The following is a 17034-nucleotide window of genomic DNA, read 5'->3' as shown; positions in this document are numbered from 1 at the left end:
ACACACACATGAACACACACACATGAACACACACACATGAACACACACATGAACACACGCACACACACACAATTGCAAGTTTACCTTTGCTTTTCACAATTTTTGACAGACATATATATTCCTCATTGCACTGTAAATTTTGATAAACTTAACTATTTTTGTTCCATCTTCACTTCTTTTTATATGACAATATTATTAATTCCATACCATTGCAAAGCTCTAGGATAAAACACAAAACAAAACATTGTCCTCATACTAGATTTAGTTTAGCTTTGATACGTCCTGCCGTCTTGTCTATTTGCTTATGAACAGCAATAACAAAAATGGAGAAGCAAATAAGCAGCAAAGCACCTGAAAAAATTTAGATGAAACACAGTGGGTGGGAAACTATCTAAACCTGACTTAGTTTTCCTGCCATCTGATTTTCGTATGAACTTCAAAGATAGCTTGAAATGAAAGTAATTGGTGGTAGCATTTTTCCAGGACCGCTTCCATTTGCACGTTGTGTTCCAAGAGCTTTTGTGCGATCAGATTCCTAGTAAGGTGCATATTTAAGAAAATAGATGGCCGGGCGCGGTGGCTCAAGCCTGTAATCCCAGCACTTTGGGAGGCCGAGACGGGCGGATCACGAGGTCAGGAGATAGAGACCATCCTGGCTAACACGGTGAAACCCCGTCTCTACTAAAAAAATACAAAAAACTAGCCGGGCGAGGTGGCGGCGCCTGTAGTCCCAGCTACTCGGGAGGCGGAGGCAGGAGAATGGCGGGAACCCGGGAGGCGGAGCTTGCAGTGAGCTGAGATCCGGCCACTGCACTCCAGCCTGGGCAACAGAGTGAGACTCCGTCTCAAAAAAAAAAAAAAAAAAAAAGAAAAGAAAATAGATAACTGATAAGGGAGACCTGAGCCTGTCAGGCCGCTGTAATCCTCAGCATCCTGTGACTTTTTGACTGATGTCGGAAGAGATACAAGGCAGCAGCAAGATGCCCCATGAGACTCCAGAAGGAGTGCGTTCTTGGCACTTGCCTTTTAAAAAAATTTCCTTGTATGAAATCCTTTCTCTCCCTTTTAGAACTTTCTCTTCTCCAACTTTTAGAGCCCTGCTCTCCCTAAAGTTGGCCTTCTTGTTCTTTTTCATCTTTTCCAAGATGAAAAGGAGACTCAACATGCCGCCATGCACAATATATTACATTTCTTTTTGTTAAAAAACATATTTGGGGATACTCATACTCTCTATTCTCTATACATTGTCAGTGCTGTTAGGACATTTTTGAGGATCTTGAAAGCAAGGACTATGACTTTTTAAAATTAATGTATAAATCTACCTGGTATGGCATCATGCATAAATTAGCATTTAGACATAAACACACCAATTATAAATATGATTAAGCCATCACCTAGGACTTCCCCAATTACAGTTTCTTTATTTTGCGTAAGACCTCGTGAATTTTAAGAAAACACACACACACACACACACACACACACACACACACACACACACAATGGTTGCAAATTCCAGAGGGAGAATAATTCAGTGCACAGCTTTTTTTTTTCCTTTGTCTCACTTCTATACCCAGGCTGGAGTGCAGTGGCAGAAGCATGCCTCACTGCTGCCTCAACTTCCTGGGCTCAAGCGATCCTCTGGCCTCAGCAACAAGTTGCTGGGACTACAGGCACACACCAACACACCTGGCTACTTTTTGTAGTTTTTCTAGAGATGGGATTTCCCCACGTTGCCCAGGCTGGTCTCGAACTCCTGAGCTCAAGAGATCCACCCACCTCAGCCTTCCAAAGTGCTGGGACTACAGGCATGAGCCATGCGCCCAGCCTGTATGTCTTCTTTAACAGCGATAGTTACAATGTCCTTCATATTCTTCTCTCCATACAATAAAGCTTTAAAATGGAAAAACCTTTTAAATACGTCACAGTTGCACCAGTAATTTGGTATGCTGGGTACAAATAAAATGAGTTTCATAAAATTGGTGAATTTACCACTAATTTAATTTTGAAATCTTATTATATATTTTTATGATAAATACTAATACACTGGAAAAAATTATGGAAATAAAAATTATTGGCAGTTTATGTCTATCAGCATTCATTATTCAGTGCAATCTGAAGTTGTCACTAGAAAAAAACATTGCTTCTTTCTTTCCACCTCCCCTCTCCCTTTCTCATCTTAGAAATGGTATAAGAATATTTCCCACTATAGATGTCCCATGAACACCTAGGTTTCTCTCTCTTAAACACACACACAATTTGCTACATTTTTAAAATTAATACCCTGCTCAAGGTGTTTCTATTACTTGGAATATCCTTTCTGCCTCCATCCCCTACCCATTGAAGTCCTATTTATTTCAAGGTCCTATGTACCTTAGGATGCTTTCAAATTATAAATAAGGGAAAGCCCAGCGGAAACTGTCTTTTGAAATAAAGAAATTTAAGCTGGGCATACAGTTGTGCACCTCTGTAGTCCCAGCTGCCCAGTTACTGGGGAGGTTGAGGCCAGAGGATTGCTTGAGGCCAGGAATTCAAGGCTGTCCTGGGCAATATAGTAAGATCCCGTCTCTTAAATAATAGTAATAATAATAATATAATAATAATAAAGGGAATTTATTGATTCTTATAGCTGGAACATCTAGAAAAAGGATGACCTTCAGGATAGTTGGCCAAATAATATCATCAGGGGCTCATTTTTGTTTTTCGTTTTTCCCATGTTTCCCCTGCTATCCTTTCTGCTAGATTTATCTTAAAGCAGGCTCCTCTCATGGTCATGAGATGGGTTTGAGCACAAATTGGGGGCACATGTCCTTCTTCCTTCATGTCCAATGACAGACAGAAAAGATGCTTGCCCACAACCATTGAATAAAAGTCTGACACTATATTCTGATTAGGCCACACTAATGGCCAAGGGGAATGCTGTTAGTTAATTGGCTTAGACCTGGAGTATCTGAATCAATAGAGGATGAGATTTCTCTCACTGGTTTAGCTGAATGTTTCTCAATAGAAGTACTCCTGGCATTTTGAGTGAACAGTACCCACTGATAGAGGCAGGGTGGGATCAATGCCATCCAGTCACATATCTGTCACCCATTAAGGGAGAGGTGAGACAGATGGATGCAGGAGGAAGAACCACAATGTCTCTACACCCAGTGTAGCTCCCACCTTCCATCAGCAAACCCCACAATCAGAGTAAGTCTCTTTCTCTTTTGTCTTCCAAGGTGTTTTGCTTTTTAGCTCTATTTGCAGTCTTTTACCCAAGAAGGATGTTTGCATATTCCCATCTACTCCACCAAACTGTGAGCTCTTTCATAGCAAGGATAATTTCTTTTCTTTTTTTTTTATTATTATTATTATGCTTTAAGTTCTAGGATACATGTGCATAACGTGCAGGTTTGTTACATATGTATACTTGTGCCATGTTGGTGTGCTGCACCCATCAACTCGTCAGCACCCATCAATTCGTCATTTATATAAGGTAGAACTCCCCAATGCAATCCCTCCCCCCTCCCCCCTCCCCATGATAGGCCCCAATGTGTGATGTTCCCCTTCCCGAGTCCAAGTGATGTCATTGTTCAGTTCCCACCTATGAGTGAGAACATGCGGTGTTTGGTTTTCTGTTCTTGTGATAGTTTGCTAAGAATGATGGTTTCCAGCTGCATCCATGTCCCTACAAAGAACGCAAACTCATCCTTTTTTATGGCTGCATAATATTCCATGGTGTATATGTGCCACATTTTCTTAATCCAGTCAGTCACAGATGGACATTTGGGTTGATTCCAAGACTTTGCTATTGTGAATAGTGCCACAATAAACATACGTGTGCATGTGTCTTTATAGCAGCATGATTTATAATCCTTTGGGTATATACCCAGTAGTGGGATGGCTGGGTCATATGGTACATCTAGATCTAGATCCTTGAGGAATCGCCATACTGTTTTCCATAATGGTTGAACTAGTTTACAATCCCACCAACAGTGTAAAAGTGTTCCTATTTCTCCACATCCTCTCCAGCACCTGTTGTTTCCTGACTTTTTAATGATTGCCATTCCAGCTGGTGTGAGGTGGTATCTCATTGTGGTTTTGATTTGCATTTCTCTGATGGCCAGTGATGATGAGCATTTTTTCATGTGTCTGTTGGCTGTATGAATGTCTTCTTTTGAGAAATGTCTGTTCATATCCTTTGCCCACTTTTTGATGGGGTTGCTTGTTTTTTTTTCTTGTAAATTTGTTTGAGTTCTTTGTAGATTCTGGATATTAGCCCTTTGTCAGGTGAGTAGATTGCAAAAATTTTCTCCCATTCTGTAGGTTGCCTGTTCACTCTGATGGTAGTTTCTTTTGCTGTGCAGAAGCTCTTTAGTTTAATTAGATCCCATTTGTCAATTTTGGCTTTTGCTGCCGTTGCTTTTGGTGTTTTAGACATGAAGTCCTTGCCCATGCCTATGTCCTGAATGGTACTACCTAGGCTTTCTTCTAGGGTTTTTATGGTATTAGGTCTAACATTTAAGTCTCTAATCCATCTTGAATTAATCTTCGTATAAGGAATAAGGAAAGGATCCAGTTTCAGCTTTCTACTTATGGCTAGCCAATTTTCCCAGCACCATTTATTAAATAGGGAATCATTTCCCCATTTCTTGTTTCTCTCAGGTTTGTCAAAGATCAGATGGCTGTAGATGTGTGGTATTATTTCTGAGGACTCTGTTCAGTTCCATTGGTCTATATCTCTGTTTTGGTACCAGTACCATGCTGTTTTGGTTACTGTAGCCTTGTAGTATAGTTTGAAGTCAGGTAGCGTGATGCCTCCAGCTTTGTTCTTTTGACTTAGGATTGTCTTGGCAATGCGGGCTCTTTTTTGGTTCCATATGAACTTTAAAGCTGTTTTTTCCAATTCTGTGAAGAAACTCATTGGTAGCTTGATGGGGATGGCATTGAATCTATAAATAACCTTGGGCATTATGGCCATTTTCACGATATTGATTCTTCCTATCCATGAGCATGGTATGTTCTTCCATTTGTTAGTGTCCTCTTTTATTTCAAAGTGTCCTCTTTTATTTGTTATTGTCCTCTTTTATTTTATTTATTTATTTTATTTTATTTATTTTATTTTATTTTATTTTATTTATTTTATTCAAAGTGTCCTCTTTTATTTGTTAGTGTCCTCTTTTATTTCAAAGAGCAGTGGTTTGTAGTTCTCCTTGAAGAGGTCCTTTACATCCCTTGTAAGTTGGATTCCTAGGTATTTTATTCTCTTTGAAGCAATTGTGAATGGAAGTTCATTCATGATTTGGCTCTCTGCTTGTCTGTTACTGGTGTATAAGAATGCTTGTGATTTTTGCACATTAATTTTGTATCCTGAGACTTTGCTGAAGTTGCTTATCAGCTTAAGGAGATTTTGGGCTGAGACAATGGGGTTTTCTAAATATACAATCATGTCATCTGCAAACAGGGACAATTTGACTTCTTCTTTTCCTAACTGAATAGCCTTGATTTCTTTCTCTTGCCTGATTGCCCTAGCCAGAACTTCCAACACTATGTTGAATAGGAGTGGTGAGAGAGGGCATCCCTGTCTTGTGCCAGTTTTCAAAGGGAATTTTTCCAGTTTTTGCCCATTCAGTATGATATTGGCTGTGGGTTTGTCATAAATAGCTGTTATTATTTTGAGGTACGTTCCATCAATACCGAATTTATTGAGCATTTTTAGCATGAAGGGCTGTTGAATTTTGTCAAAAGCCTTTTCTGCATCTATTGAGATAATCATGTGGTTCTTGTCTTTGGTTCTGTTTATATGCTGGATTACATTTATTTATTTGTGAATGTTGAACCAGCCTTGCATCCCAGGGATGAAGCCCACTTGATCATGGTGGATAAGCTTTTTGATGTGCTGCTGAATCCGTTTTGCCAGTATTTTATTGAGGATTTTTGCATCGATGTTCATCAGGGATATTGGTCTAAAATTTTCTTTTTCTGTTGTGTCTCTGCCAGGCTTTGGTATCAGGATGATGTTGGCCTCATAAAATGAGTTCGGGAGGATTCCCTCTTTTTCTGTTGATTGGAATAGTTTCAGAAGGAATGGTACCAGCTCCTCTTTGTACCTCTGGTAGAATTCAGCTGTGAATCCATCTGGTCCTGGACTTTTTTTGGTGGGTAGGCTATTAATTGTTGCTTTAATTTCAGAGCCTGCTATTGGTCTATTCAGGGATTCAACTTCTTCCTGGTTTAGTCTTGGAAGAGTGTAAGTGTCCAGGAAATCAAGGGATAATTTCTTGTTCACCTTTGAATCTCTAGTACCTAGAGGAAACCCCAGCACATACTCAATAAATGTTTAAAGAAGTTAATTGTATACATTGATTTCCAGTATTTTGGAGCACAGGAACTCCCAATGGCCCTTTATCTAAATTTAGAGGCCCCCAGAATGTTCATAGAGGTAGGGTGCGGAAAGGGAGGGAGGAATGTTGTCTTCACACCAAAACTGGACCCATTAGCCCACAGTCAAGATGTATTAAAGGACCTAAGGGGGAAATGAGGAGTGACTTTCCTGTTTGGAACCATAGTTGGCGTTTGTTTGTTTGTTTGTTTTTTCTGTTGAGCATTGAAAAAATTACAACAAATTGTTTAAGTTCAGTGAGTTTTTTTGTTTGTTTGTTTTTAAGTTTTTTCAAGTATGTTTTGCCTGTGAACAGTGACAATTTATTCTTAATAGCTGGTCCCCTGATCCTCAAGTATTTAGTTCAAACCTATGTTCTACACCTGACACTATATCCATCCCGCCATCTTTCTCAAGTTAGCCATTTGACACCCTATTTAGTGCTGCATTCTATGAAAAGGTTTATTTTAATTCTGTAGTAAGAAAAATTATTTCAGTGAAATGTCAATTAGTCTTCACTGTAATTTACTGAGCAAAAAACAGGGAAGTAAAAAGGCAAGTTGAATCTAACAGTTCTAGAACCGTTTTGCCACCTATAACAAATAAATCTATTAAATAATAAGTGATCAGAACAGAAGGCGTTTCCTCTGTGAGCCATGTTTATAGTGCTGTTTAGTCAGTTCCACTAATTTTTTATTCACTACAGATTGGTGGAACTGACAAGTACCTAAAACAATTTTCCCTTGTTTCTCTAAATAGTAATTGAACACACAATATGTGTTTTACTTATATTAATCAGTAAAGAAGACACGTTTATTTAGCATCTGAGAAATGCACTAGTTACTGCAGGTGATATAAAGAGAAATGCATCAGCCTCGCCCTACTGGAGCTTATGAACTTCTAAAGGGGATAAGAGGCACAGCTTAATGATAGTAACACCAAGTGTGGCAAGAGAGCAGACACTTAAGTGCCATGATTTTCAAAGGAGGCAGAGATGATAGTTGTATGAAAAGTCAAGAGAGTGTCTATTCGGAAGGGTCTATGAGATTGGATAAAATGTGGAGAGGATAAAATGTGGGTATAACTTTGCATATGAAACACACCTCATAACAGAAGTCTGGGGGCCTAAAACTCAGGGAATATGATTGGAGAACAATTATTTTCATCTGATTAATACAGTCACTTCAAAAGTAATTACTGAATACTTCGTGTTCAAGACACTGTATTAAGGTGGTGAATATACTTGTACGCAAAAATAAATCCTGTACATATTCTCACAGAGCTTCCAGTCAAGTGGGAAAGGCAGCTTTTAATCAAATAACCAAATGAATGAAGATATAATCAAGAATAAATATTCTGAAGGAAATCAACACAGTTCTCTGGGAATGTTTGTCAAAGCAATCTAATCCAAACTGGGAAGGTTGGGAAAGATCTTCCTGAAGAACTGATGGTGGAACTGAGTAGATTAGTTGGAAGGGAAAGAGATCCAGGTTAAGCAGACAGCGTGTTCAAGCCCCTATGTTGGGATGGACCATGGCAAGGATGAGGTTCCAAGCAGGGTCACGTGTCTGGGCAAGGACACCAAAGAGAAGAGTGACACAAGATGGTGAGACAAAGAGGCAGGGGTCAGCCCCCACAGATCTGGGTGGCCAGGCCAAGTGTTTGGGTCTGTCTGGCTAGTACCACCAGAAGCCACTGCAAAATTTTTAATCTGCAAGGTAATGTGACAGATTTGAGTTTCAAAGACCATTGTGGCTGGTATGTGAACAGATTGAAGCAGTAGGTACTCAAAAAGGAATAGAGGAAGCGAGAGCCAAGAGTTAAGCTGGGCTGTATTGTAGAAGGTCTTCGATGCCAGGATGACTTAATGTTGTAGGTAAAAGAAAACCTGTATTTTTCTTAGGAAACAAATGATAGGATGTTACCCAAGCACATTTGTTTTAACAAGAGAGATTTCATTAATAACTGGCCGAGCACCAAATGCTCTTGTTCTCAGATTCTGTTAAAAACAGAGATGTAAACAAAAAGGCATAAAGAGTCACTCCCTGCTCTATCCCCTTGCCCTTTCAATTTCTGCACAAATGTTACAAACAATGGATACATGAAGCTTGAGAGGAAAATATATGTATATATTTTCCTTTTGTAATATATAAATATATATATAGCTACAATTTCCTGTGAATCTATAATCACTGAAAAAATATTGTTGCAATTTCCTGTAAATCTCTAATCACTGTAAAAATATAAGATCCTTTGAACTCTTCACACAACTTTCCCCAATGGTGACATTTTCTATTACTTAGAATAATGACAGATCCAGGATATTGACTGTAGAACTATTTCACTTTTCATACATTTTTACCTTCACGTGTGTGTGTGTGTGTGTGTGTGTGTGTGTGTGTAGTTCTATGCACTTTGGTCCCATGTATAGGTTCATGTAACCGCCGCTACAATCAGGTACAGAATTGTCCCATTACCACGAAGGAAATCCCTTGGAGCTACCCCTATGAAGCCCATCACCCTCATCTCTGTCACTGGCAACCACTAATCTGTTCTTCATCTATACAGTTCTGTCAGCTAGAGAATGCTGTATAAAAACTGAAATATACAGTATTTAACCTTTTGAGATCGGCTCTTTTCACTAAGCGTAGTGTCCTTAAATCCCTCTAAATTGTTTCATGTATCAATAGTTTGTTCTTTTTTATTGTTGAGTAGTGTCCCATGGTATGAACAAACCAGAATTTGTTTAACCATTTACCTGTTGAAAGACATTTGTGTTGTGTCCACCTTTAGGCTTTTATAAATAAAGTTGCTGTGAACATTCATGTGCAGGTTTTTGTGTCAATAAAGTATTCATTTCTCTGGGATAAATGCACAAAATTGCAATAGCTGGGTCATATGGTAAGTGCATATTTACTTTTAGAAGCTGTCAAGCTAATTCCCATAGCAGCTGTACCATTTTACATTCCCACCAGCAATGTATGAGAATCTATTGGTTCTCCATCCTCACCAGCATTTGGTGTTACCATTATTTTTTTGTTTCTGGCAACTTAAAAGCCATGTAGTAATATTTCACTGTGGTTTTAATTTGTATTTGCAGAGTGGCTAGTTATGTTGAATATCTTTTGGGAAAAATATTTCTAACTTTGCTTTATAATCTGAAGCAAAAAAAAGTTAACACAAAAATGATAACATTTCTGCAGGAAAAAGATGATGAAAGAAAGACATTGAAGTGAAGAAACCTAGCTGTTTTCCTTGTTAGAAAGTAAAAAGAGAGATGGTAGCATTATCATGTCGGATTTATAAGATTTTATTCTAAAGATGCATTTGTAGGCTTGTGTATCTTGACTTGTGGAGAATGAATAGATTGTGCTGTGACTTTGAGAGAGATTAGCAATGACATTTGGATATATTTTCAAAGCTATGCTATTTTTGTAACTGTGCTATATGAACCATTACAGTAGAAATACTAGCTGTATGACTTCTTATCCAAAGATTATTCATCTTTTTTCAGGCATATAGACTCAAATGCAAACAGATTAAACCAGTGTTTCTGTGAAATAAGAAGAAAGTGTATCTCTTCAAACATGATAGTTTGGTAATTGAAATTCACTCACGTTGGGAACAATTTCCTGTACCCTTGCTAACCATGCTGAGGGGTCTGAGCCTCTGACACCTTATCCCCTCCTTCACACAGTGCATATTTCACAGCTCTTCAGATTCTTTAAGCAGTTTCCATCAAGAGTGAAGGACAAGGAGGTAATCCTTCCAACACTGATTATTTTCTTTTCTGCACCACTCCTCTGATATGGGCATGTTAGTAGAGATTAATACAAAACAAATGCCAGTCTCCTTAATGTGTAGTGTGATATCCAACCTTGAGACTAATTCCACAGGGCGTATAAAACATATGCATGCAACAGTTAGTCTCATCACTTTATGTAACTCTCGGGCCTTTCTGGGTTCACTCTTTCTGAATTTCCGTAGGTTAAGTTGTATCAAATACAGAGAAAGGCCAAGTTGTTTGTACCTTTTCATATGTCTAGAATCTCAAGTTTAAGCCATATGAGTAGATTTGGCATATATATTACTTTATTGATTAAGAAATGCCCTAGACCAGGCATGGTGGCTCATGCCTGCAATCCCAGCACTTTGGGAGGCTCAGGCAGGAGGATTGCTTGAGCCCAAGAGTTTGGGAAAAGCCTGGGCAACATAGCAGGACCCCAACTCTACAAAAAAGAAAATGCCTTAGCTAAATGCTAGGGACACAACCCTTGATCAGACCTGAGCCCTGCTATGGGGCAACAGACAGCTATAGTAACACTTAGAATACAGTACAGTAGGCGTGATGATAAACGTCTGCAGTCAGCTCCATGGAGACACAGGAGAAATACCTCCCACCGTCAGGTTTCACGTAAGTGTGGTCCCGTAGTCAAGAAGTATGACAGATGAGAGAAAGTCACTAAGCAGACTTCTAAAGTTTGTAGCCAACTTAAATGTTGACCTCTGTGGATGAGCCAGAGAGAAAACTTGCCTATTTACATTAGAAACGGGTCCCAGGAGCTAGGGTTTATGACTGTAAGCTCAGCTCTTAAGGCTATATTTTCCTCTTTCTCCTTGCTGTTTTTACCTGTCCCTGATGCAGGACTGTGGAAGTTTAATGACTATTCAAACGATATTCTTAAAGTACATTAAAAGGCAAAGCTTTGAAAACCAGACAAGTTCTTGCCCCCAAAGGAAACATGATATTCCAAATCTCTTTCACATTTCTTAGATCCAGACTTCCTATTGCCAGGACTGTGAAAATAACTTAAATATGTAGCAGTTCAAATCTAGCTATTTGGTTGGGTGCCGCACAGTTTCTGTCAGACTTTTGTCCTGATATGGGACATAAACACCTGCATATCATCAGAGGAACACAGTAGAGCTATTGTCAATCTCTCTTTAGTTCCATTACTATGCCCATTCCTGCACCATCGTGAAATGCATTCTCCACGACTGCCTACCACAGAAGGTGATGTAGGACAGGTGAGCCCCAAAGTGGGGCTTAGCCCACAGGGTTCTTGGCTTTGCCCAGGAAACAATTCAAGGGCAAGCCAGAGGTAGAAGAAAATGGCTTTACTGAAGCAGCAGTGTTACAGCTCTGGCAGTGTTGCAGCTCTCTGACTGTTCCTGTAGAGTGGAGCTACCCCATAGGCAGAGATCAGAAGCTTGCGGCAGTTTTGCAGTCATATTGATACTCATTTTAAATTACATGCAGATTAAGGGGTGATTTATGCAGAAATTTCTAGGGAAGGGGTAGTAACTTTGGCAAAGCCATCAGAAAGCAAGGGATGTATCTCTCTGTCTTTCCTTCAACTACATTCTGTAACAGCCATGTTTGCAAGATTAGAAGACATTGTATTTGATCCTGTCTGAACTCTTTATTCATTTCTTCATCTTCAGTTTCCTTATAGGAACTGTCACTTTCTATTTTATATGATAATTGTTTATTTATATATTTTCTCTTTCAAGTTTGTAAAAATCCTTGAAAGTGGGACCTGTGTACTTGGAACTTAATAAGCACTGAATCAATTCCTAATGTTTGAATAAATGCAGAAACAATTCATCTTTGTTTCCTTGACAGTATCATGTATGTGATAGATGCTAAAAATATATCAAACACTTGAAAACAAGTCAATGAATGAAAGGATGAATTTCTAAAGGCCAGTTATCGGGCAAGGCAACACAAGTGACTTCTAGTAGTTTTATCACCAGTAAGTGCATTTATTGACACAGGACACAGGTATGGAACACGAAACACCTTTTCAGTATTCTGCTACGGTCTGGAACTGTAAAGATGACTAAAAAAAGATCCCTTCTCTGAAGAAGCTTTAAGTATTATAGGCATAGAATGGATGCAGATTCATTCATGCTACACTTGGATGTTCAAAAAACTGTACTTTCTTTATATTCTATAATAATATAGATCTAATCTTTATAGTGAACCTTCCTCCAAACACCCTCCAGCTGGCTAAGTAGCAGTAGGTGGAGGGAAAAGACTGACTAAATGTAAAACTTGCCAATCCCTTCCAGTTTAAAAACTCTCTTTGGATAATTTGGTTGCTTTTGGACAAACGCTTAGCCTCTCAGACATCACAACCCCCATACTCATTTCTGAGATGGTCTGTGGATTTCTAGGAGGTTTGTGTGACCTTGTGGCCTGATGTTGGTCCTGTGCCTAATGTCCCTAGGGGCCGCTGGCTAGTAGTTGGATGTGCACCTGCTGTGCTGGACACGGAGCTGCGGTCTAGCGTTCTGCTGGCCTCTGCTGCTCTCTCCTCCCAGCAGTTGTCTCTGTCTTCTGGCGGACTGCTCCCACTTACGCTTGCTTCTCATTGATAAAGTGAACCTCCAGATGGGAATGCATTTGGTTTCCAACCTGTGATTCCTGCAACATAGACTGTTCCCCACCTCCCAGCCTGCACACCTTCTCAGGCAGGGCACACAGATGTCTAAACATCTTCCAGCAACACAGGAGCTGAGGAGAATTCCAGCACCTTTAGCAGAATTCTCTGCTAAGCACACATCACTCCAGTTGTTCTCCGATGTGGCTTCCTTAGCTTGGTGTCGGGCTTGTGCCTCCCCCCAAAAAATCCTGATGCTTTTTTTTGTTATTTTGGGGGGGATGGTTTCCCTTCAAACTATCTAGCATTCCTTCTATCCTCTGGGACTTCAGAGAGGGCACATCTTGGGCACATACGACTTAACACTTGTTTCTCCCTTGTCGGTTTCCTTACCTCTTTGAACAATCAGTGGATGGGAGGGACGGACAAGCTCTCCCTCCCTCTCTCTCTCTAGCATGGACTTCCTTGTCTCCCATCTCGTCTTCCATCCTCCTTCCAGGGATACCAGGCCCGGTTCAGCCTCGGGGGAGAAAGAGGCAACCTTTCACATTCTGGAAGAAACTCTGTTATGGTTGGCAGTATGGATTCTTGATTTGTTGGAAGGAGAATTTCAGAATTTAGAATCCCTTATTTCTCCAGGACCTTGATTTCCAAGATGCTTCCTTGCTAAAGAAGTCAAGAAAGTCAGCTTTGGGTTTTAAAGCTGATCACTGACCTCTTTGTTCTATAAAGGACCGGCCCCCTTTTTCCTCATGGCTCAGTTTTACAGGTAGATGGCTGTATGGAGCATGATTTAACAGGGGAAATTAAATTTCCAAACTTTTATGCCTATTTTGCTGGAAGATAGATCAGTAAATGAATTACAATGCAGTGTGAAATGTAGTAAAACAGAGCTACATACGAAATGCCATGGAACTACAGAGGAGTGACTGGCTCTACCCCATGACAGAAAGGACTCCAGAGGTGACACCCGAACAGGATCTGTAAACCTAGGTTTTACTGACAACATGAATCTGACGATAAAGCAGGCCACTTGGTTCTCTGGTGATTTTTCAGCTCCAATGGTGCACATAGACAAGTTATAAATCAATGAGGTGCCCTTACATGTTTGTTTTCTCTCTTTGAGCATGAATTTTCTCACCTATAAATGAGAATAAAAATCCTTTCCCCTGGTGTGATCATGGTATGCAAATGCAACATTGTATTTGATGGTCCACTGAGGCAAAAATGATGCAACCAACAAAAAAAATTCTATTATTCTTATCCTGCCATCAGCTCCTAATGCAGTCTCTAACTCCCTCCCTGGTGAAATTCTTCAGTCCTTCCTACTAAGTGACTTTTAACAGTGTCCCCACTGGTCTCCTGAAGCCCTCAAGCTTGCCTGAGATCCATATGACAGATGGCCAAGCTGGGACACCCATTATCTTAGCAATGTCTCCAGCACATAATAGATGCTCAATAATTGCCAGCTTCTGTTACTCACATATTTTCTACTTCATCTGTTCTTTCCATCAATCCAATTTAAGGAAAATACATAAAGAAGATACATTTTGCCTAACCATCCCATCCTCTCATACACTCTTACTCTTGGTCAACAAATTTAAGAGGAATGATGAATTTCAGTTGCATGCAAAGTAATCTTAAGTGAAAGAATTTGCTGGAGACAAGGACAAGGTTAGGAAACCCGCATTCCAATTAGCTTTGCCACTGACCGATTGTGGTATTGTATCAGGTGAGACCATTAGCAATCAATGGAGGTGAAATCTCATAAAGATTAATGACGCTGCTGCTAGATATGAACAAAATTCTTCCAGCCCACTCTGTTTTAGAGTAAAAATACCAAGGGAAATTGTACAAACAAGTGTGGTAGTATCCTACTTGGAATCATGTTTTCCCAGTACCAGGAGCTAAGCTTTGTCTGCAATGAATGTGTTCCCAAAATAATATTTTCAAATATATTTTTGCAAATGATTTTATTTTTAATATACTGGGAAATACACTAGACAATTTCTTATAAATCAAAAAATCATTTTGTGCTATGACTAATAAATCATATTTTTACTTAGGTATTAGTTCTATACACTAAATCTGTGAAGAGTAAAACACTTCTGTAGTCCAGTATTACACCACACACAAAGTTTCCTACTTAAATTCTCAGAACTAATGGACAAATTACCTGGCATATTTGGTGGATAAGGTTGGATAGGCAAATATATCATTCTTCAAAGTGCTATCTTTCAATAGTATATACTTATTCTAATGTGGCTACCATTTAGAATTTCTCTTTTGAAATCTCCTTCAGAACCAGTTTTAAGTCATTTAAGTTTCTTTATAATTTATCCTTCATTTGAATCCAGAAAGTATTATCTAGCATAATCCAGCATTTTGGTTCTTTCCAAATAATAAAACCTACCCAAAAAGCATGGGCAATTGCTTCCATTAAGGATATTCCAATGAGTGCTGAGAGGCAATTTCAAAGAGTTAATATATTTTCGAGTGATGAAAGATTCATTAAAATACAACCATAACCTTGCAGAGTGACTATCTTGAATGACAGCCATGTTCGGATGAGTGAGTTCCAGTGCATTACAGAAGATTAGATATGTAAACACCTGCACATCCTGCTCAATAAGTGGTAATTTTCTTCTTCCCTTAAAAGAACTTTCCATTATTTTCAAGGCACACCTTTCATTATGCATGAACAAAACTGGAACAGTAAGCAGAATAATGGCCCTTCAAAGAAGTCGATGTTCTGATCCCTATAATATGTAAATATGTTACTTTACATGGCAAAAAAGACTCTGTGGATGTTATTAAACTAATGATGTTGCTATGGTGAGATTATTCTGAATTATGTGGGTGACCTCAATGTAATCATAAAGGTTCTTTGAAGAGAAGTCCTTTGCAGGAGTCAGAGTGGAGGGAGATGTAACAATAGAAGTGGAGGTCAGTCAGGGAGAGACTTGAAAACACCACATTGCTGGCTTTGAAGACGGAGAAAGGGGCTACAAGCCATGGAATGCAGGCAGCCCCTAGAAGCTGAAAAAGGCAGGGAAAGGGATTCTCTCCTAGAGCCTACAGAAGGAACACAACCCTGCCATCCCCTTGATTTTAGGACTTCTGACCTCCAGAACTGTCAGATAAATGTGTGCTGTTTTAAGCCATTAAGTTTGTGGTCATTTATTGCAGCAGCAATGGAAAACTAATACAGTTGGAGACAGTATCTAAATCCTCCCCACCTGCTATAGATTGAGTGTTCGTGTCTTCCTGAAATTCATATATTGAAATCCTAACCCCCAATATAATGGTATTTGGAGGTGGAGCCTTTGGGAGTTGACTAGATCATGAGGGTGGAGCCCTCCTGAATGGGATTAGTGCCCTTATAAAAGACACCCCATTGACCTCCCCTGCCCCTTACCATGCATGCGAGGACACAGAGAAATGACTGCTGTCTATGAACCGAGGAGTGGGTCCCAACCAGACAGAATCTGCTGTCTAAGTTTTATCTTAGACACCAACATCCAGAACTGTGGGAAATAAATTTCCGTTGTTTATAAGCCACCCAGTCTATGGTATTTTTTTTACAGCAGCCCTGATGGACTGAGGCACCACCCTCCAGGCAAGTTCAAAGGCACTGATCTTCTGAGAGCCTTCTCCAAATAGAACCAGAAACATAAGTGTAAGAGCAGGTTCTCCCGCCCACCCGTACTTGTGTTTCCCTTGTTTGAGAAAAGTATCCTGCCCAGGAGATGTTCCTTCTTTGTGGTTACTAAGGTACCAATTCTCCCAATACTGCCTAGATGGGCTCCTTGGAGAGCACCCTGGTGCTTTCTGCCTGAATAGATGGACATGAAAACACTTCTGTGCCTTGACTGGTTCCATTGACAGCCATGCTCATTTTGAGTCTATCACTGTAAAAAATTCACCTGTAATAAATGGTTAAAGTGGGAAAGTGTCCTTTCACGTAAAATAAGAAAAAGAAGAACTATGCAAAGCCTGCTTCCATTGGCAACACTTTTGAGGAGATGGGTTTGTTCATAAATCAGTAAAAGCCTGCAAGCTGCTTTATGATGGAAGGTTACAGTCTTATGGCCACTGAAACTTTTTAAGACTCAGACAACGAGAATGCATAGAAACCCCAGCATCTGAGAAAATAGCAGGAGTTATTTTTGTCTCTCTCCTTCCTTTCTTCCCTCTTGTTTATATCTTCTGAGTTGGGGCCATTTCTAATTCAAGAGCCTCTGAACAGGAAGACAGACCGTGACTGGGCATTTCCTGAGGCCATTA

General features: G+C 39.7%; 1 protein-coding gene across 2 annotated transcripts in view; it reads left to right on the top strand.

Moving 5' to 3' along the window:
• SLC35F1 (solute carrier family 35 member F1) overlaps window positions 1-17034 on the top strand; it is a 404897-nt gene that overhangs the window by 326413 nt on the left and 61450 nt on the right. The window lies entirely within an intron of this gene.

The sequence above is a fragment of the Piliocolobus tephrosceles genome, chromosome 5, assembly GCF_002776525.5.
Source record: "Piliocolobus tephrosceles isolate RC106 chromosome 5, ASM277652v3, whole genome shotgun sequence".
In the NCBI taxonomy this organism is placed as follows: Eukaryota; Metazoa; Chordata; class Mammalia; order Primates; family Cercopithecidae; genus Piliocolobus; species Piliocolobus tephrosceles.
This window is presented reverse-complemented; position numbering and strand designations above follow the sequence as displayed.